The sequence below is a fragment of the Panthera pardus genome, unplaced genomic scaffold, assembly GCF_024362965.1.
Source record: "Panthera pardus isolate Hobbes unplaced genomic scaffold, ASM2436296v1 HiC_scaffold_27, whole genome shotgun sequence".
NCBI lineage: Eukaryota > Metazoa > Chordata > Mammalia > Carnivora > Felidae > Panthera > Panthera pardus.
In genome coordinates this window covers 12,018,175-12,042,289 of record NW_026526843.1, presented here as the reverse complement: position 1 = coordinate 12,042,289, position 24,115 = coordinate 12,018,175, and positions in this window count along the sequence as shown.

Genomic DNA, 24,115 nt, shown 5'->3' with positions numbered 1-24,115 from the left:
GGATAATAGGCTACTTTCCCTTTTACCAAGAATACTATGGGGGTGGGAGGCTGGGGGCTTTCTCCTGACACAGCCAGCTTAGACATATCCTCGTCCAATGTAACTTTCCGGCAGCATATTGTAGAGTCTGGTAGAAGAACATTTTCTGTCTGATTTTTAAAAGTGAGGGTCAAAGAGTCTTGCCAAGAGATATTGTTCCTGCTCAAATATGTCATCGATTCTTTTATCTTTCAATAGGATTTGTGATGTTGCTTTGGCTACAGCCACTGAATCCCTGCTGCCTCTCTTGCCTTTGGAACAAGAAGCTCTCAAAAGAAAGCCACGATCCCATATGGCAAAATTTTAAAAATCAATCAGTGTAACAAATATCGTGCCATCTGCACATTAACCAGAGGCAAAATTAGGCAAAGCAAAACTCCCTAGTGGACAGAACACAGTGTGTAACCACCCAAAACTTCGACACCAGGAAAAGAATGCAAAAAGTAATAGGGGAAAGACTTGAATGCATTTATTACCAGAAGTAGAGAAATTTTTACCCTTTTCTGACTATTTGGTGATCAACAAAATCTACACCTTCAGAAAGGAAAGGTGGTAATCATTTTTCAGAAGATGAACCCAGGGATAAAGGACTCAAAGCTCAGAGAAATGCAAGTTATAGAAGGCATCAAACCATATCAAGAGCAAGCTAATTAATACTTTCTGACTCCTGGTAACAGAGAATACTATTCACTTCTTGTTTTCCTCCGTCCTTTTTTAAATTTTGTTAATTCAGCAAATATATAGAGTTCTTAATATGTGTGCTTTGTTTTCACTATCTATGGCTTGACAGATGGCAAATTGCATGATTTGTCTAAAATTATAGTATATGAGTCAGTGAAAAGATCTAGGACTCTCTGTTATCAATGAGAGATAATGTAAAAGACATTGGCAAATAAGAATAGAGAGACAGTCCAAGAATGTACATTTTATTTAGCTAATCTAGTAGTTCTTTACGATGTGAAGTACATCTTGCATTACATCATTATAAAAAAATGAAATAAGGCAGTAATTATTAGTGGCATATCATATAATTCCAAGTGGGGAAACATTTTGTTTCTATCCTATTACACACAGAGTGCAAAACGTTTTAGGAATCACAGATTCCACCAATTAAAGCTACCTAAAGCCAAAATGACTATTCACTTCGGTAAGATTTACCACAACTAATCGTTCCATCAATTATTTGATAGATTGGATTATTTATTCATAGTAGTTGACCTTTTAGGATTCATTGGAATGTATAGATTGAATGGAAGCTAAAGCACAATTAATTCTGGCTAAGCAATTGTTTTTGTTTCGAAAGCCTGGATATTGCAAATGTGTATGGCCTGAATTACCTAGATCGACATTTCTTTAATTTCTCATATGTAAATACAAGTTATCTAACTGTTCCAAATAGTCTTGAATCAATATCCCCTAACTTGTAATGTCTACAACTTAGATATCTACAGGATAAAATTAAAAATAAATCTGACAAATTTTTTTCTCAAATTTTACTAAGAAAGCCTTAAATTTTCTATTTCTTTTCTTTTCCAGATAGCCACTATTTTCCTGAGATAAAATAGAGTTATTTTCCAGAGAAGCTAATCAGTACCCGATTCCTCTCCCAAAGAATAATAAATAGGAGAGACAAGAATGTCTTCGAAATGACAAGTGAAGTGGGTTTCTGCCCATCTGTCATGCTAGTAAAACCCAAATAATCAAGATTATTTCCCTAGGTAGAGTCACTTGGTCTTTCTTTGGTGGCCAATAAGATAAGACTGACAAAGTAACTGATTATCTATTGGATTCTCAATTCCACGAGCCTTGCAAGGTCTTACAGTAGACTGCTTCTCCAATAAAAGACTTGTCACATTTGCAAAAGCCAAGGTAATTCTTGAAAAACCCCACAGGGTCTAGAAAAACGATTGATATAAAATACATGTACATTGGAGAATGACTTAAAAATACTGTATGCTGAATGAGGGAATAAACTAAAGATTGGCTTTCTGATATTTCCTAATTCTGGTTCACTAAGAAATACATTTCAAAACGGTAAATATTCACCCTTAAAAATAGTGAACGTTTTTCTTTTAGCAACCAACCGGTGTGTTCATTTTTCTTTTCTCCACATGAGGCCAGCTGCAGGAAAATCACTCTAGGCTCTGGCTGTTTTTAAGTGACCTGCTTTCAAATATGCGCCCCTCTCGGTGCTTTTGAACCACACGAAAAGAAAAGAAAAGAAAAGGATGGCCCTTTCTTGAACACTTGTTAAGAAGCAGACAAGTTATTAGCAGATCTGCCTAAGCGCTTTGGCAGATGCGGAAGGGGAGCATGCGCGCGGCCCGAAAGTCAGCACAGCCCCGCCGAAGGCCTGACTCCTGCCTGAGAGTGTGTGGACTCAGGAACCGGAGGTCCCGCCTCCGTTGTTTCCTCTGCATTTTAATTCGGGCGAAATGGAATCCTCAGAAGGGGTAATGGTGAGATTTTTTGCTCCTTAGATTGGGAATAAGTGTAGCTCATTAGGGTCGGAAGTGCAGAATCAGTGATGGAAACGAAGAGAGAACTCGCGCAACAAGAGGTAAGGATCGTTACGGATGAAAACAATGGTCAGTCCTCAATAATCATCAAAGGGATGTAAATTGACAGCACGGTCATATACCACTTTTAATATTAAAAACTAGCCAAAAATAAAACATGCCAACGCCATTTGCTGGCATGAGAGAGATGAGAAGGGCACTTTCATAGATTGCTAATGGGAATGTCGACTAACACCGAGTTTCTGGAGGAAAAAAAAAAACACAAAATGCATCAAAAGCCTTTAAAGTGCTCATATTCTTTGATTCTGGTACTTAGGATTGATAAAAATTTGAAAAGAGGTGATTTATTAGATATGCTATTCACCTTATACAAGAACCTACTCCGACAACCCCAACGGTAAAGCCACAAGTCTTTCGGGACATCTGGATCACATTGCTGCTAGGTGTTTGAAAGAGTTCAATGCTATTTGTGATTGCACTTGAATCCAAAGGCATTTTTAGCTTTGAAATATTATTTTATAATCTAGAAATGAAATAGATAAAGCAATGCACAGATGAACAGCTTTTTAAGTCAAAGTCCATTGAAAATGCTTAGATCTGCTGTTTTATCTCATGGAAAGCACATTCATTTAATTGAAGAAAATCTCCAAAGATCAGATCCGTAAGGGGTGCTTGATAAGAAGTCAAAAACCATTTTCCTCACAAGTAGCATAGAACATATTAGAATAAATTGAGTTCATTTTAATCAAGCGAGCAGCCTTGAGAGAACGGATTCTTACAGGCAGCCTTAGAAATGTCAATAATGTAAATGCTTGGCAAGAAACGCACCCACACGTTCCCCGACCTGGCATCTGAGGTTGTCGGGAACGCTCTTGTCTCTGCCTCACTGCACACCTACAATTGAACTACACTTTTGAGTCCTGTCTGGGTTATCATTTGGCTCCCTACAGGAGCTGGATTCGAGAGGAGAGACCATAAACACGGCTAGAATGCCCATGATCGAAATGACAATCATCTTTTAAAAATACACAAAACACCTCATAGGTCTTAGGAAGCGATGAGTCACTTACGTTTTACTGATTGGAAACAAACTGAAAAGCATCCTCACTTCTGACTGAACACTAAATACTGGCATGAGGATAAAAGTGTCGCGAGGAATTGCTACCAGGAAGGATCAAGTAGCCCTGGTAGTTCAGAGTCTGTCACTTTGACATGAAGAAGAAACTCACAGGAGGTGCCAGATATCCGGGGAAGACGTCTGCCCGTCATTTCGATGCAGAGGCAAAGGAAAATCAGCCTGATTAGAATAAGAGCACTTTGCGGTTCTGGATAGCTTGTATTCTCGCAAACATTTCTTTGTAAAGGAAACAAGCAGAAGCTGCCCGTTAACAGTTCCTTTATGAGTATTTTAAATGGGCCTTTGGTAAGAGCTGCAGCTCAGGTCAGGCCACACATTTGTGGTACGGGGCAGTGTCCTGCATCCACGATACCTGACAGATGCAACACGTCACTCTGACTTGAACGTAACGTGGCTCCTAAGAGACGCAGTTGCTTTTGATGCCCGATTGTTGGATCCGGAGACTTCCTAAGATAAGGTGACCAGAGCACTGTAGCCTGTCTGAGAGTTATATGGCCACCTTATCCTGCACTTCCTTAAAGATTTTTTTAAGTTTATTTATTTTGAGAGACAGAGAGAGAGAGAGAGAGCGCGCGCGCACACACACCTGTGAGGGAGGGGCAAAGAGGGAGGAAGAGAGAATCCCAAGTAGGCTCTGCGCTGTCAACACAGAGCCTGACGCAGGGCTTGAACCCACAAACCGTGAGATCATGACCTGAGCCGAAAAGAAGAGTGGGACCCTCCACTGACTGAGCCACCCAGGTGCCCCTTCCTTTAAAGATTTTTAAAACTCTTGGGAATGCAAGCTGGTGCAGCCACTCTGGAAAACAGGATGGAGGTTCCTCAAAAAACTAAAAATAGAATTACCCTACCACCCAGCAATTGCACTACTAGGCATTTATCCAAGGGATACAGATGTGCTGTTTCGAAGGGACACAGGTACCCCCATATTTATGGCAGCACTATCAACAATAGCCAAAGTATCGAAAGAGCCCAAATGTCCATCGATGGATGAATGGATAAAGAAGAAGTGATATATATATACAATGGAGTATTACTCGGCAATCAAAAAAAAAAATGAAATCTTGCCATTTGCAACTACGTGGATGGAACTGGAGGGTATTATGCTAAGCGAACTTAGTCAGAGAAAGACAAATATCATATGACTTCACTCATAGGAGGACTTCAAGACACAAAACAGATGAGCATAAGGGAAGGGAAGCAAAAAGAATATAAAAACAGGGAGGGGGACAACACAGAAGAGACTCTTAAATATAGAGAACAAACAGGGTTGCTGGAGGGGTTGTGGGAGGGGCGATGGGCTAAATGCGTCAGGGGCACTAAGGAATCTACTCCTGAAATCATTGTTGCACTAGATGCTAACTAATTTGGATGTCAATTAAAAAAAATTAAATTAAAAAAAAAGATTTTTAAAAATCTTTTCATCCAGATAAAATCTTCATCATCCAATGTCTAATTCAATAGTATCCATTTTTTTGGATATGGAAACCAACCATCAGGGAGATCAAGTAATTCACCCAAGACCACACAGCCCAGAAGGAGAACAGGAATTTGCCCTAAGGTTTGCCAGACATTTGCAAAGCCTGTATCATTTTCCCTAGAGTGTGATGGCTATCTGCCTGTCTTCTTGCTCACTCATCAGTTTATAGGCCAGTTCCTCCTCACCACAGCTCACAATGTTCATTGGCTTGTGTTTCTCTCATTTTACCAACATGATCCTTTCATAAATACTTTTAGAATCCAAAGGAAAGGGAGGTTGCATTTGCTCCCATAAGCTTCTAGGACAATTACACAAAGGAAGTCCCCCAGAGAGTTATATCGAGCTGGGCAAGAAGAAAAGATTAGAATTCACAGCTGGTCCCTCCTTCTTAGCATCTTTGGTTTGATTCCCTGAGTCTCATTGTTAGTGAGGCCTTTGGAACGTCGGCAGTAGAGTAGAAATGCAGGAAGCTCTAAACAGGTTAATTAGTTAATTGTGCTGTATCTACTAATATTCCCTCACATTAACTAGAATAATTGCAAGTTGACGACAATAACCGTGAGGTTCCTGCTGAAAATTGGTGGGGTCAGTCTCACAAAGCAGAAAGGGCAAAGTTACCAAAGATAGCAAATCAGTCTTCATCTGCTTCTTCCCATGGAAAAGGACAAAGAATTCAGACTACCTTATAGAATACTAAGAAAACATGGTTTTTCTCTCTAAACATAATTTGGATAATATTCAAAGATGCTTATGTTTAGAGAGAAAAACAACCATATAAATAATAATGATGATGAAAAATCCAAGATGGATTCTTCATAGAATGGCAGATAATATTAAATGTGGGGGAGAGGAGAGACATAAATTTGTTGAGAATCATCAAATGCCAGGGGCGCCCGGGTGGCTTGGTCGGTAAAGCGGTCTGACCCTTGATTTCGGCTTAGGACATGATCTCCAGGTTTGTGGGTTCAAGCCCTGCATCAGGCTCTGGACTGACTGCGTGGAGGCTGCTTGGGATTCTCTGTCTCCCTTTCTCTCTGCCCCTCCTCTGCGTGCTCGCTCTCTCTCTCTTTCTCTCAAAAATAAATAAACACTAAAAAAAAAAAAAAGAATCCTCAAATTCTAGAGGAACCTCCATAAGGTTCTTCACAGAATTTACCTCATTTTAATACAGAAAAAAAAAATCCAAGCACTACGGCTATTTTTGTCTTCATTTTGCAGATAAAATAACTGAAGAACACAGAGGTTAGCAACTTGCCCAGGGTTCCACGGCTCATCAGGACAGAGCTGTCATCACTTCAGAAGCCTTTCCTCGTTCCGCTACACCACACTGAAGCATCTGGGCTCTCTCGGCTGGTCCTCCTTAGCCTCTGTGATTGAAGACGAGCATTTAACAGATGCGGAGGGCGCATTGTGGCTTTATAGCCCAGTGCCGTATTCCCCTATGCGCAGACAACTTGTCACGTCCCTCGTTATCGTTAGCATCCAGCCAACTGAATGAACTGGCCCAGATTTAGCATCAGGAAAAATAAAAGCGCTGCCTTGCTGGCACAAGCTGGATCAACATCTAATTAACTCCATTAACAGCCCTTTCAAGGAAAAAGCTGGGATTATCAGCCTCTTGACAGATGAGGAAACTGAGCTAAAGAAAGTTGCAAATGACTTTTCTAGCATCACTCAGAAAACAGTTACAGAGCTGGAGAACCATGGCCTTTGGGCTCTTCTTTGAGTTCATTGACAAGTACATTCCACATCAAGCAGGAAACACTATAATATATAGCACCAGCTGCATAGGCAAATTATTCCTTGAAAATAAAATACTATAGAAACATATTTTGAAAAAAAAATGAAAAACTGTGGCTTAATTTTGATGACAGCCATCTAGGTAGGGGAAGGAACTAACTAGTGAATAGAGGCCTGAACTTTAATTTAACAAATCAATTCTATTTTCTGCAAATGATTTCATTAATATGTTCCTAAGCGTTGAGTTCTGCAGTTTGGAACAGGCACATCTCTAATAAATATTCGGTGTCTGTCAGGTCCCAAATGTGCATAATAAATAAAGTTTCACTATAGAAACCCAACCATGAGACTAAATCCCATTATTTCCATGTCATTCAAAATAAGCATTTGAAAACAGATCATAACTCGGATTTCCTGCAGTTCAGTTTTGTCCCCTCACTCTTGGGCTTCGATTTTTCTGGCTTTACTTATCAAAATGCCAATAGCATTTTTCACAGAGCTAGAACAAACAATCCTAAAATCTGTATGGACCCACAAAAGACCCCAAATAGCCAAAGCAACCTTGAAAAACAAAAGCAAAGCTGGAGGCATCACGATTCCCGACTTCAAGTTATATTACAAAGCTGTGGTCGTCAAAACAGTATGGTACAGCATGTAACAAAAGTAGACACATGGATCAATGGAGCAGGATAGGAAACCTGGAAGTGAACCCACAACGATATGGCCAATTAATCTTTGACAGAGCAGGAAAGAATATCCAGTGAGAAAAAGACAGTCTCTTCAACAAATGGTGTTGGGAAAACGGGACAGCGACACACAGAAGAATGAAACTGGACCACTTCTTTCCACCATACACAAATAAATTCAAAATGGATTAAAGACCTAAATGTGAGACTTGAAACCATAAAAATCCTAGAAGAGAGTACAGACAATAACTTCTCTGACATGGCTGTAGGAATTTCTTTCTAGATATGCCTCTTGAGGCAAGAGAAACAAAAGCAAAAATAGACTATTGGGACTCCATCAAAATAAAAAGCTTCTGCGCAGTGAGAGAAACAACAAAACGAAAAGGCGACATGTGGAATGGGAGAAGATATTTGCAAATGACATATCTGATAAAAGGTTAGTACACAAAATCTATAAAGAACTTATAAAACTCAACACTCAAGGGGTACCTGGGTGGCTCAGTCAGTTAAGCACCCGACTTTGGCTCAGGTCATGATCTTGCAGTCCCTGAGTTCAAGTCCTGCATTGGGCTCTGTGCTGAAAGCTCTGAGCTTTCAGCACAGAGCCTGGAGCCTGCTTCAGATTCTGTGTCTCCCTCTCTCTCTCTGCCTCTCCCCTGCTTGCACTCTGTCTGTCTCTCTCTCTCTCAAAAATAAATCAACATTAGAAAAAACCCTCACCACTCAAAAAACAAATAATCCAATTGAAAAATGGGCAGAAGACATGAATAGACATTTTTCCAAAAAAGACATCCAGGTGGCCAACAGGCACATGAAAATACGGTCAACATCACTCATCATCAGCAAATGCAAATCAAAACTACAATGAGATATCACCTGACAACTGTAAGAATGGCTAAAATCAATAACACAAGAAACAACAGGTGTTGGCAAGGATGTGGAGAAAGGGGAACCCTCTTGAACTGTTGGTGGGAATGCAAACTGGTGCAGCCACTCCAGAAAATGGTAACTCAAAAAGTTAAAAAGGAACTACCCTACAATTCAGCAATTGCACTACTAGGTATTTACACAAAGAACACAAAAACACTAATTCAAAGGGATACATGCACCCGATGTCTATAGCAGCGTTATCTACAATAGCCAAATTGTAGAAAAAGCCCAAGTGTCCATCGACTGAGGAATGAATAAAGATGTGGCGTATATATACAATAGAATATTACTCAGCCATTAAAAAGAATGAAATCTTGCCATTTGCAATGACATGGATGGGGCCACAGAGTATTATGGTAAGCAAAATAAGCCAGTCAGAGAAAGACAAACAGCATATGATTTCACTCATCTGTGGAATTTCGGAAACAAAGCAAACGAGCAAAGATTCAAAAGGGAGAGAGGGGGCAAAGCAAGAAACAGACTCTTAACTAAAGAGAGCAAACTGATGGCTCCCAGACGGGAGGTGGGTGCGGGGTGTGGGTAAAACAGGCGGTGGGGATTAAGGAGCGCACTTACTTTAATGAGCACTGGGTGTCGTATGGAAATGTTGAATCACATTTGACACCCGAAACTAATATCACGCTGTGTGCTAACCGACTGGAATTTCAAAAAAAATTTCAAAGAAATAAAACAAAATAAAAAATTTAAAAAGAAAAAAAATAAATAAATGCAATCGGAAAGAATTCTTGTGCTGACCATTCACTGACAGCAGTCAATAACTACTAGCTGCCTCATGGAAGTAAAGACAGTTTTGATTTGAGATATAATAATATTACTATAGCTACTGTTATTAAGCTCTTATTATGCATTGGGTACTGCAATAAATTATGCTTGATATGTCTTACTTCCTTTAATCCTTACAGGAAACCTCAGAGATAGTTGCTATTATTTATTATAATTCATATTTTAAAGATATGGAAACTGGGGCACAGGATGTTGACATATTTCACCCAGCTATAAGAGTCAGAGCAGGCATTCAAACTCAAGACTCTGATTCTAGTGCCTGAGATCTTAACTAATGCTCAAGGTAATTCTTCTTCCAAGAAGACTCTGCAGAGTTACAGAGCCAGCGTGTCTGCTGAATAAAGCAGTCCAAACTCCCAAGGGATGATCAGACTGGGCTGTTAGCCAGTATACTGTGTTATCCCTTATACTTTGTAATAAAGACCATGAATCATCGACTATCAGTCAACAGGCATTTATGCAGAATATACTGTGTGTAGAGCTCTAGACAAGGGTAGCAAGGAAAACGGACGGAAAGCAACAAGCTCAGAGACCTACAATTTGACTTGCAGAAAGGAAGAAGTGGCCACAAAAAGTATCACTAAAGTGGAATGGAGACCACCTATGCAAAGGGTCGTTTGGAAAATAGAAATTCAGCCATTCACGTATTCGGAAGGCAGCAACTGAATTCAAAAACCAGTAGGAACTGTACAGCAAGTTTATGGTAAGAAGTGATTACTTGACCAGATTCATCACTTAGCCCCAAACCAGTATATAAATGTTTGTCTGGGGTGGCGGGAGGGGGTAGGAAACTATCAAAACCACACAAAACTGGTTGATGACTAATTAGTGTTTATGTTTGCTGTTTAATGTGTTCCATATGTTATAATTGGACTGCCCGCGTAGTATTTAGGACATAATATACGAACAGTTCAACTTCCCCTTTGGTCTCTTGGTTCTTAGACCAGGACTTATCCCGTCAGCCCCCAGCCTCCTAGATTCACAGGCCTTCGGCTTCAGGCTGAATTACACCAGTGGCTTCCCCGGTTCTCCAGCTTGCAGACAGCAGACTGTGGGACTTCTCAGCCTCCATAATCACATGAGCCAATTCCTATAGTAGCATTCCTATATCCATATCCACACTGACCCATCTATAGATATATATCCTATTGGTTCTGTTTCTTTGGTGAACTCGAATACACCGTGTAACAAAGCACCTCAAATCCATGATTTACGCCTGTACTCATTTCCTGCTTCTCACACATCTGCGTGATTGAGTTTGGTCCCAACTAGATGAATCCGCCCTCGACAGCAGGTCTGGGGGGTGGCTAGGGCAGCTTTGGTTTGGGCTGTGGCATGTTACTGGCTCCACTTCCCAAGTTTCTCATTCTTTGCCTGAGACCCGCAGGATTGCCGGGGCATCTTCTTCTGGGGTCAGCAGAGGAGCCAACGGGTGAGCAGAAGCGCGTAAGGACCCTGAAAGGTGGGTGTTCGGAATGGCACGCTAGCACTTCCACCTACATGCCAGTGGATAAAGCAAGTCACAGGTCCGGGCTTAAAATCCAGAAATAGGAAAATAACCTCCTCCCGCAATGAGACCACGGAAAGGATGTGGATGCAGGTAGAGGTGAAGAATACACTGCGTCTACCTCAACTTGGTAAGGAATGAGGAGTTTATTCCGTTGTGATGGTATTGGGAGGCTTTAGCAGAGGAGTGACGTGATCCCACTGACATTTTAGGGAGAACTCACGTATAGCCGTACAAGAGAATATACAGCAGAACACAAAGGTGAAAGCAAGACCAGTCAGGAGACCATTGCAGTAGGCGAGGCAGGAGTTGGTGTAACTCTGGATTGTGATCATGTGAAATGCATGGGGGAGTGGTCTCACCAAGATATAATATGAAAATAAATCCAATGGATTGCTTATGAATTGCATGTGGGACATTAAGCTAAAAGGAAGGAAATCAATAACACCCAGGTGACTGTTGGTGCCATTTTATGAAGATGGGGAAAGCTGGCCAAGGATCAAGTTTCAAAGAGCCTGTCAGCTTTGGACTTCTTAAACTGCAAATGTTTATTAGACATCCGAGTAGGGATATCAAGTAGGCAACTAGATGTATGAATGTGGATTATAGCAGGAAAGTCTGGGCCAGAGGTATATGTTTGTAAATCTATCAGTTAGTGTGACTTCAGTTTCATTAACAGAAGAGCTGACTTAAAGTATTTCTAACAATCAAGACAAGTTGTTCTCTCATACATCAGGAAGTTCATAGATAAGCAATTTCAGATTTAATATATTTAGCAACTCAGCTACATCATAAAGCCTGGAGTTCTTTTTTCTTTTCTGCTCTATCATATTCAATGTGGTAGTTAATAGCGTCATGGTTAAAAGATGGCTGCTATAGGTCTAAGTATCACAGGCGGATGACAATATGAAAGGCAGAGGAAAAGAATATTTCAAGGAGGAGGGAGTGATAAACTGAACTAAATATTACTCATTGTTCAAGTATAATGGACTCTGAGAACTGACTATTGGGTTTAAAGAAGTCATTGGCGACCATGAACAGAGTAATTTCCATGTATTGTGAAGAATAAAAACCTAATAGGAGTGGGATCAAGAAAAGTTGTGAAGGGGAAGACAACTCTTTTGAGGTCTTCTAGGTAACATAAGCGGAGTTGCAAAGTAGTCTGAACCTCAGAGGAAAAGGTTGGGCAGTATATATATATACTACTGGAAGAAAGCCACCAGAGAAGCCTCGAAAGTGGACGTGAGAGTGAATGCTTCAAAAATCATAGAGACTATTGGACCTAAAAGAGAACTCTAAATCCTCATCTGGAAAATAAGAGGACTTCATGAGGTGACCTCTAGGCCTTCCTTCAGTAGTACTATTGATGAATCCTATATTCTGGTATGAATGGCCTTGTGAGCATTTGGAATCTTTTCCAACCACATTGTGGTTTCATAATTCTCGATAGGGCCTGAGAGAGGCTTAGAAGAAGAAGGAGAGCAAAGTACCATGGAGACTACCCTCCTTTTTAACATCCTGGCTAATTTCAAATTAAAATATTCTTACCCTCGAGTTAAACTATTCATAGTTACATAAAGAGAAAAACCCAGTGCCGGTCCCTTTCACTGTAAACACTGTCTCCACGATTATATACAGATAAAGATACCTCTCTGTCTTTCCTTCTATCCTTCCGTCTGTCCATCTATTGACCCACCCATCTATCTGTGTACGTGTGTACAGGAAGGGACTCCTCCCTTTTTCTTTACACAAAGTTTGTAATCTCAATTATACTTCAAGGGCATTCTTCCAATTAATAGCTATGTATCTAATTCATTTTTAAATGCCCGCATAATAGCCCATAAACTTTCCCTAATTTTATGTACTTGGAAGCCATTTTTGTTCATTTTCTTGTCTGTGTGTGTGTAAGAAGACACACGGATGTAGGCATATGTACTATTTCTTTATTTCACTGTGATACATTCCCAGTAGTGGAAATGTCAAAAATTATGTGCATTTTTACATTTTAATAGATCCTAATAGATTATGTCTGAAAATATTTGTAGAAGTGTATATTCCCTTTAGCAATCCAAGAGAAGACCTGTTTCCTTGGGATTTCCTAATAAGTATGCCATCCCCCCTCCATTCAGATAAGTCACCTGTGGGGGAGATGCGGTCATCATTGCCTCCCCAGCACTGTCATTACAAATCAGTGCCCTAGTGAGCCATCAATATGGATAGGTAGGTACCATGTATGTTGGATGATCTGAGACTTTCTAAGGCTGTAGAATCATTGCTCTATCAGCTCTGGGTAAAAGGAGAGTCTTAGGCCATGGCTGTGTGGTCAAATTTAGCAAGCGTCCTCAAATTTACAATATAAGGATTAAATAATTTAATTATTTGAAGACATCTAGGGAGCCAGGTAATACCACTCCATCCAAGTGAGAATCTGACTGAGAGCCAAATGAGAGCACTTCCGCCTTCAGAAAATAACATCCGATGGAAAAGCAGCAATTGTACTTACTGAGCAATTTCAGGAAAAGGCATTTACTTGCTATTGTGTAGACAGAGTCTAACGTAGAAATTTCAGCCTTCCCCAGATTGCCCGTATCTGGAAATGAAGATATTTGGTAAACTGTAAATTCAGCTCCCCTCCCCCATGTTTTGTCAATACCATAATAACAATGTTGCCAATAACACATGTAAAAGGAAAGGTTATAGATGGTCAATGACAAAGCCCATTGAGATGATATCTCCATTATTTATATGCCTCACAAATAGAAACTTAAATGCACAGGGAAATCAATAGAATAAAAAGAAATCAATGCTCAGTTTACTCTTAAAGCTACCAGACTAAAGAATAATTTCAAAAATATAGATGTGCAATATGATAGGAGAGCTAAAAATTCTGAACATCTTGTATTCATTCATGCATACTGAAAATGCAACATTGATTTTTTTAAAAGGCTTAAAGCGTTCTAAGGCTTAGAGTGTGTGTGTGTGTGTGTGTGTGTGTGTGTGTGTGTGTGTGACACACATTGTAAAAATTAAAAATAATTTCCCTACAGTCCAAGTTTGTGTTTCAGGCTTAAGTCAGCCCCAGTTGCTCTGTTGGTAGAGAACCTCCGAAAAGATTTTCATAAGGAAGTCCGCTATGCAGATGAAAATCACTTGTTCCTCTCACACAAACCTATCCCTCAAAGGTAGGCACTAGTTAGGAAAATAAAAACTTTTGGTAGCAAAGAATTCACCAGCTGAATTTAAAGCCGTTCCTGATATGTGGCTTTGTATACGCATTCGAGTCTAAAAGCCTTTCCATGTTTGTATTACTGAAGCGCTCTTGAATTACTCCATCCCCAGCTGTACCTGCCCCTGAACATCACAGTTTCAGAGCAACTTGGAGGAAGAGTTCAGCCTACATGAACAGGCACCTCAACTCTGGATTTTCCCTGAAATTACGTATCGAGCACATGCCGAACATGTACAGAAGCTCAGGGGCTAGGGAATTATTGTGGCAAAGCAAGGGATCATGTATTGAAATTTCTCTGGTGGTTTTACACATACTATCTTCCCTTTTGTGAATGTCCTGGGTTTTGTTTTGGCCATTTTCGCTTTGTTTATTTCTTTCTCTTTATTCGCGTGATTTTAGATGCACTATGGAAAAATGCACAAAGTTGAAACTTCATAGGCACACGGACAGTCCTGGGTTGAATCTCGGACTTGTCATTTTCTGGTTGTGAACCTATGAAGAAGTTCACTGTTTATTCATCTGTAAAATAGGAATGATCATATAAGATGCCTCAAAGTTATTACAAGGAGTAATTGAGATAACGCGTGTAAAGTGTAGAACAGCATTTGATACAGTAGACAATCCCACGTGCTAACGGCTACCACTACCAAAAGACCATTATTACTGTTTGAGTTCGCTTGGGCTGCTGTAACAAAATACTATAGACCGTGTAGCTTGGAAACAACAGCAATTTATTTAATACAGTTCTGGAGGCTATGATGTCAAAGATCAAGGCACCAGCACGGGACAGGTGAGGGTCCTCTTTGTTGTTCATTGCCGGTAACGTTTCACTATGCCCTCAATGATGGAAGGGGTTCGGGATCTCTCTGGAGCCTTTTTGTAAGACATTAGTCCCATTCATGTGGATTCTACCGTCATGACTTAAGTACCTCCTGAATTACCCACATGCTAATATCAACTTTGGAGGTTAGGATTTCAATATATGAATTTTGAGGGTACATAAATATTTGGACCATAGCAACTATGTACTTGATTACCTTTGAAGGAAAATGTGGTGGGTAGGGGAAGAAAAGACTTCTCTCTACTTCTTGAATCGGAAAGAGAGCCTTACCAAATGAAGGAAACAGTCTTTGTTCACAGAAGCAGACTCAATGAAATATGTATAAAATCTGTTATTATCTTTCAAATTATTATGCTTCCAATGGAGCTAGTTTTCCAAACAGCTTATTTGGCATCAGAAACAAAACAATTGGTTAGCTAACACGATTATTCTTCCAGTTGGTATCATGCAGATAAAGCCAGTTGGTGGGATAGAATTATTTGTTTTTCCTCTGAGCAAGGGTAAATTTGCTGGATGATATCTGTGATGCGTTGCAAAGCTCATAAAATCCTGTGTTCTTTGCCCAGGACTAGGGGGCTCCTTTGTATTGCTGTATTGAAGGAATGTTTGTTTCTTGGAAATTACTAACATAGGTGCTTTAAAACAGAATTTTTGATAACAGTAGAGCACCTTATGCATGAGATGAAACCTTGGGCTGGTGAGCTTTTTGTTTATCTTGATGAGGTGCTTGAAAAATGTAGGAAGGGCACAATAAGCTAGAATTCGCAAAATTATATTCGGTGTCACTGTCTGTTTATTACAGTCGGAGAAACAAGTGTACAAAAATAAGGTCAAGAAAGTTGGACAAGGTTGTAGACTCACTATTGGAGCCAAAACACAAGCCCATTTTCCTGAGTTAAAGTCAAAATTTTAATGCATAATTTAACAGTACACAAGTAAGTCAGCTGAACACAACTCTCATTTGACGGTAGTTTGTATATTTTTCTTTATAGATAAAGAGGAGAGGGAAGAAGAGAGAGGGAATAAGTGCTATTCCATTAATTTAGCACAGTAGAAACGCATATTTTAATAAACTTAATAGAAAAAAAATAAAAGGAACCTAGATTATATATAACGGAATAGAGTCTATAAACTATTATTCACTGAAAACTATAGTATCAAAAATTAAACCATCATTCACCCCCAAATAATCTGTGAAAAACTTTTGTTCAATAGGTGCTCTAGGTCGAAGGAAGCCCTTCTGGAATGGCAGAGTAAAAACCTTTGGATAATCTACTTTTTTATGGAAGCACTGAGAACACTGACAAAATATTCAAAATCAACATTTTAGAAATTGAAGTAATTAACCGACAGCTTGCAAAAGTCCAAGGAATGTTTATTCAAGAAAAAGAGCCAAATCTCTGTATACAGCAATTGTGACGTGCTTAATCTTGACCTTTTCCATTCCCCTCTCCTCAGTTTGCAGTAACCTTGAAATTCAACAGCCTCACAATTATGTTAGCCATGAGAAACAACAGCTAAGCAGTCACTGAAGGAAGAAAGAGTTTGGGGCTGGCCCCAAATCCCCTTATATAAAGAATTGTCACTGTTTGACCTGTTCTGGCAGCTCCTGGAAAAGTCCCCACTTAAATGACTCATCTTCATTTGATCGGACTCATAGCATGACCAGTGCAGGTTGTCCTATTCTTAGGACACTTGCTAAAAACCATCAGCCACACTTGTATAACATTCCAGCTGCCTGAGGTGATGATAGCAGTTAGAACAAGTCGGAGATTGACCAAAAAACATAAATCTGGGGAATGCGATATTTGTAGCAGGCTCTGAAAAGCTCCAACACATTTCTGGGAATATAGAAAGCACGTGCAGGGTTATGTATATACCCATGAAATACATGAGAAACACTAATCTCTCATTTCTGGCTGACCTTAAAGCTCGGCACAAGCAGGAAGTGAAGGTGAGCACAGATTTGTAAAGTGACTGCTAGAACATAGAAGTCATGCTCCAACATATACACAGAGCCCCCTTAGCAAAGGCTGAGAATTTATTGATGCAAAGCATTGAAGGAAACCTCTGGTAAATCACTAGCTAAGTAAATAGAGTCTTCGTGACCACACACAACTAAGAATACAGACTTTGCAGTTTTAGTTTACGAAAGTCACCGAAACAAGCAACAAAAGCAAGAAAAACTGAGAGTACCAACAAATCCTTTTGGAGAACAGTATCTGATTTCCAAAATTCCATATTATACTATTTTAAGTGTCAAGGTTTTTTTTTAAATTTTTTAAATGTTTCTTTTGAGGGAGAGAGAGACAGAGTGCAAGCAGGAGAGGGACAGAGAGAGAGAGAGGGAGACACAGAATCCAAAGCAGGCTCTGGGTTCTGAACTGCCAGCACAGAGCCCAACGCAGGGCTCGAACCCACAAACCGTGAGATCATGACCTGAGCTGAGGTCGGACGCTGAACCGACTGAGCCACCCAGGCACCCTAACTGTCAAGTTTTAAACAAAAATTATGAGACACATAAAGGAATAAAAAAGCACATACCATATTCCAGAATATAAGCAAGAAATAGAAACTTTATCTTCGAGAAGCCTAGATGTTGAACTTACTGGACAGACTCAGAATCAGATAGAACAAATATGTTCAATGAACTAAAGAAAATCACATCTAAAGAATTAAAGGAAAGTAGGACAGTGATGTTAGACCAAACAGAAAATATCAATAAAGAGATATAAATTATAAAAAAGAACCAAATTGTGGACCTGAAAAGCTCAATGACTAAAATGAAAAATTCACCAGAGAGGCTCAACAGCAGACTGGAGACTTAAGCCAGCAGAGGAAAATAACACACTTAAACACGGTCACTTGAGAGTATCCAGTCTGAGGAACAGAAAGTAAATGAATGAAGAAGAATGAAACAGAGCTCCAGAAACCTGTGGGATGCAATTAAAGACACCAAAAAACATGTAATGGGAATACCAAAAGAAGATTAAAAGAAAGGAGCAGAAAGAATATTTGAAAAACAAAAAGTAATGGCTGAAAACTTTCCCAATTTAATGAAAACTATTAATCTACATCCAGGAAGCTCAAAGAACTCCAAGCAGAGAAACTGGACCACATGCTCACACAGTTAAACTTTCGAATGACAAAAACAAAACTAGAGAATCATGAAGGCAGCAAGGGAAAGTTGATCCATCAAGTACAAGGGATACTCAATAACATTGACAGCTAACTTCTCATCAGTAAATATGGAAGCTGAAAGAAATAGACTAGGAACAAAGATATCCTTCAAAAACCAAAGGAGAAATTATGACATTTGTAGATAAACAAAAGCTGAGAGTTTGTTGCTAGCTGACCTGACCTGTAAGAACTCCTTAAACCCTAAACCCGAAAAAGAATCCTTCAGGCGTAAATGAAAGACACTTGAGAGTGATTTGAATTCACATGAAGAAATAAAAGCACTGGTAAATGTAACAACATAAGTAAGTAAAAAAGAGTATAAATATTTTTTATTTGTAAAGCATTTTCCCCTCCTATATGATTTAAATGACAACTACATAAATAATCATATATCTCTGTTACAAGCACAGAATATATAAAGATGTAATTTGCATGATAACAACAGCACAAAGAAAAGGGGAAAGGAAAGGGAGCAATATAGGGACAAAAGTTTTTATTCTATTGAAATTAATGTGATATTAATCCTACCTAGACTGTGAGAAATTAAGATGTTATTTTATTTTTTAATATATTTTTAACTTTATTTATTTTGAGAGAGAGAGAGCGTGTGAGCAGAGGAGAGGCAGAGAGAGAGGAGAGAGGGACTCCCAGGCAGGTACTGTTCTGTCCACCCAGACCCCCATGTGGGGCTCAATCCCATGAACAGCAAGATCATGACCTGAACCAAGATCAAGAGTTGGATGCTTAACTGACTGAGCCACCCAGGCACCCCTAAGATGTTAATTTTAATCTCTAGGATAGCTACTAAGAAAATAAGAGAAACATTAAGATAAAAAAAAAGAAGAAGAAAAAGAAGACAAGAAGAAAAAAAGGGTACACTTTAAAGTAACTAACATCAAAGAACATAGTGAAGGAAGAATAGAGGCACAAAAAGACATAAGGCATACAGAAAACAAATAGAAAATGACAGACATAAATCTTAATTTGTCATTAATTACATTAAATATAATAGGTTAAACAAACCAATCAAAAAGTAGACAGAGATTAATATTATATTTCAAAGATGGACAAAAAAACTAGGTAGAGACTCAACAAAGAAACAGGAAACTTGAATATTATAAACCAACTAGACTTAACAGACATTTATAGAACACGTTGCCCAACAGCATCAGAATACATATTCTTCTTAAGTACACACAGAATGTTCTTGAGCATATGCTATAAGTTAGAACATAAACATGTCTCAATATTAATAGATATGTGGAAATTTAATAACACTCCTAAATAACAGATGAATCATAAAGAAATCACAAGAGAAATTAAAAAGTACTTTGAGAAGAATGAAAATGGAAACACAACTCAAAACTTATGGGATTCAGTAAAAGCAAACTTTATAGGGACATTTATAGTTCTAAATGCCTACATTTAAAAAAGAGGAAAGATTCCAAGCAGTAACCTAACTCTTCACTTTGAGGAACTAGAAAAGGAACTGCAAGATTGTCTCAAAGCTAGCAGAAAGAAGGAAATGCTAATTAGAAGTCCAGTTTATCTATTTTTCCTTTGGTCACCCATGTATTTTTTGGTGTCATATCGAAAAAGACTATGTTTAACCTGAAGTCATAAATATTGACTTCCATGCTTTCTTCTGAGTCTTAAGATTTTAACTTCTATATTTGGGTCTATGACCCATTTTGAGTTCATATTTGTGTATGGTGTAAGTAGGTGCCTAAGTTCCTTCTTTTGTATCTGGATATCCCGTGGTCCCAGCATCACTGGTTTAAAAAAAAATTCTCCATTTTATTATCTTGGCATCCGTCTTAAAAAGCAATTGGCCATAAATATAAGGGCTTATATCTGGATTCAAAAATTCCATTCCATTCTTCTATATGTTTATCTTTATGTCAGTACCATACTACTTTTTCTCACGGTTGCTACAATTATTGTAAATTTTTAAATTGGGAAATATGAATCTGTCAGTTTGGTTCTTATATTTCAGAATTGTTTGTGGCTATTTTGGGTTCCTTTGAATTTCCATATGAATTGTGACATGAGCTGCCAACTTGTGGGGTAAATGTAGCTGGGACAATGACTGGGGTTATTATGAACCTGTAGATCAATTTGGAAAGTATTGTCATCTTAATAATATGCCTTTCAGTCCATAAAAATGGAATGGCCTGGGGGTGCCTGGGTGGCTCACTGGTTGAGTATCCGGCTTCATCTCAGGTCAAGATCTCACGGTTTGTGAGTTCGAGCCCCGCATGGGACTCTCTGTTGCTGGTGCATAGCCTGCTTCTGATCCTCTGTCTCCCTCGCTCTCTGCCCTTCCCCCCGTGTCAAAAATAAACATTTTTTTTTAAATGGAATGGCCTTCCATTTACAGTGATATTCCTTAATTTGTTTCAACAATATATTGTATTTTTCAATGTGCATGTCTGGCACTCCTTTTCTTAAATTTATTCCTGTAAGGTTTCAGTCAGTAGTGATGTCTCTCCTTTATCCCTTCTTTTAGTAACTTGACTTTTGTCTGTTTTTCTCCGGGTCAGTCTAGCTCAAGATTTCTCAATTGTATTGATCTTTTTCCAAAAACCAACTGTGACTTGTTGATTATCTCTATTATATTTTCATTAATTTTAATGTATGCCATCAGAAAGTGAAAAGACAGTCTATGAAATGGGTGAAAATATTTGCAAAGCATATATGTAATGAAATCCATTATCCAGAAAATATAAAGAATTTTTACAACTCATGATTAAAAAGATGAATAACCCAATTTAAAATGGGCAAAATATTTAAACAGACCAGTCTTTAAAGAAAATATACAAATGCCCAGTAAGCATGTGAAAAGATACTCACCATCATTAGCCACTAGAGAGATGCAAATCAAAACTACAATGAATTACCACTTCACATCCACTAGTGATGTGGATGGAATATAATGGAAAATAACAAGTATTATAGTGAAGTTTGAACTTCTTTACGTTGCTTATGAGAATGGAAAATGGTATAGACACTGTGAGAAACAATTTGAGAGATCCTCAAAGAGTTAAATACTGAGTTACCATATGACTCTGGAATTCCACTGCTCCACTTCTCTGGTATATAAAGAGAATTGAAAACATATTCACCCAAAACCTTGTGCAAGAAATGTCCATAGTAGCATCTTTCATAATTGATCCAAGTGGAAACAACCCAACTGCTCGTCAACTGATGAATGGATAAACAAAAATGTAGTATATCCATACAATGTAACATAAATCAGCTATAAAAAGAAGGTGCTAATTCATGCCACAACATGAAGGTTGAGAACACTATGCTAAGGCAAAGGAGGCAAAGAAGGCCACATATTGTAGGATTCCATTTATATAAAATGTCCCCAATAGGTAATTCCACAGAAGAGAAAGCAGATTAGTCATTGTCAGCTGTTTGAGGCAGTAGACAAACTGTCGTTGGTAATGAATTTCTTTTTGAGGGTAATGGAAATGTCCCCAAATTAGACAGTGGTGATGCTTGAAGAATTCTGTGAACGTGGTAAGAAAACATTGAATTATACGCTTTAAATGGATGGATTTCGTGGTAAATGGAGTTCTTTGAACGGGCAGCATTGATTAAAATTAGCTACTTCTCTTTATTTGTCTTGATATGTATTTTTAAAAAATTTATTCTACAACATTCCATATGTGAAACTCAGTATGACCTAGTGGAAAGGAGACAGGATTTATAGATATAGATAAATGATCCCAAACCAACTTGCCATCATGTAAGGAAACACGATGTGAGTATAGAGAAGGAAGAACTCAGTAAAAACTAGCTCCACTTGAATAACGGAAATTACTAAATATTTATTTAGGTTTAGTGCTCCCCACAGCAGGATTTGGCAAACTATGGCTAAAGATCCAGCTGCTAGTTTGTGCAAATAAAGTTTTATGGTGGGAGAGTCCTGATGGTCTGGAAGCCTAAAATACTTACTATCTGGCCCTTGAAGGAAAAGTCTGCCGACCTTTGTCCTAGAGGATGAGGATGTGGTGGTGGGGGTGGGGGTAGGAGGTGACAGAATATGTAAAACAGGTTAATTTTCACAACTCACATAGAGTGTTCTAGCTCTCTAAAGCACCTTAACTACAGAGAAGTCAGGGACAGAGACTCATATGGTCTTTTGTGCAGTAAATTTTAGATCCACATCTAGGACTACAGACTCAACATATGGTGACAATGGGTGTATAGTATTTTGCTGCCCCAAATAAACGTCAGCATGTTTAAAGGAAGTGGGATAAAGTGGCACAATGACTAAGGGCTATTGGGAAGAGACAAAAACAAACGAGGCAATTACGGATTGTGAGAAAACGCTATGAAAGACATAAACAGGTGATGAGATATTGAATAGTGGCAAGAAATGGGGTACTGAATGGGGTATTCAATTGAATTTCAAGATATTGAAATGGGGTAACTGGAGAAAGACCTCTAAGAGGTAATATTTGATATGAAAATGAAAGCTACGAAAGAGCTTGGGGTGTTTGCTAGAGTGCAGTGAAAGAGAAGCATTCTTTTATTTTTTTTTAAGTTTTTTTTTTTTTTAATATTTATTTTTGAGAGAGACAGAGTGTGAACAGGGGAAGGGCAAGGAGAGGAAGACACAGAATCTGAAGCCGGCTCCAGACTCTTGAGCTGTCAGCACAGAGCCCGACGCAGGGCTCAAACTCACCAAACCGTGAGATCAGGACCTGGGCTGAAGTCTGACTCTCAACCGACTAAGCCGCCCAGGTGCCCCGAGAAGCAAACCTATCAAACTGACCTTTATAGGCATGATAAAGATTTTTAAAAATTTCATTGATGGGAAACATTAGGAGTATTTGAGATTAACATAATTTGGTACATGTTTTTAAAAATATCACTTTAGGGGTTCCCGGGTGGCTCAGTCAGTTGAGCGTCCAACTCTTGATTTCAGCTCAGGTCAGGATCCCTGGGTCTGGCTCCAATGCATGGAGCCTGCTTAGGATTCTCTCTCTTTCTCCCTCTGCCCCCTTCCCCACTCACTCGTGCTCTCTCTCTCTCTAAAATAAAAAAAAAAAAAAAAGAAAAAAAAAGAAAAACAAAACAAAACAAAAAACCTCTCTAGCTGCCCCTTTTTCTAATAATGTGTGTCTTTTCCTCATTTTTTTTCTTCTAGACTGTTCAAGTCTTTGCTTATTTTATAGTTTATATTTGGTTTCTTAAAGGGCCAGTTCCTGGACTGCTCAATGCTACTTTTTTCCCCAAGATATGAGCAGAGCTCTAACAATCCTTGGACATTGTAGAGGAGGGCAAATGTTTGCATAATTTAGGTAACGATCTCTTCCATGCATCTCTCAGATAACTTAAAAGATAAGGAGACCCGTGGCCTGTAAATTTCTTGTATAAAGTACCAGTTACTTTCCACTTTAAAAACAAGGTAGCATTCATTTTGCACTATGTGCTAAATATTGTGTATTTCAGTTATTTTTCCCATATGCTAAAAATTCCCTCATGTTGAAACTTTGCAGTCAGAACCTTCTCTATCCTCATCTCTGTCAATCACTAATCTGTTCTGTTCCCTATAGTTTTACCTTTTCCAGAATGTTATATAAACTGAATCTCACTGTATGTATCACTTTAAGGCTGGCTTTTTTCACTTAGTGCAAAGTTTTGAAGTTCATCCAAGTTGTATGTATCAATAATCTGTTCCTTTTTATTGCTGAATCGTTAGTATTCTACAATATGGATGTGCTAGCTTGTTTATTCACTCAACAGTTCATGGACATATGAGTTCTTTCCAGTTTTGGTAGTTATGAATAGTGCTACTATAAAACACTTTCATGTGAGCACAGGTTTTGTTTTTTTTTTCCCTTTTTGGCTAAATTCCTAAATATGGGATTGTTGAGTTGTTCAGTAATTCTATGTTGATCTTTGTAAGAAATTGACCATTTTCCAGAGTGCTATACCATTTTGCATTCCCATCAACAATGTATGAATGACCCAATTTCTGCCCATACCACTAACCCTCTATGTT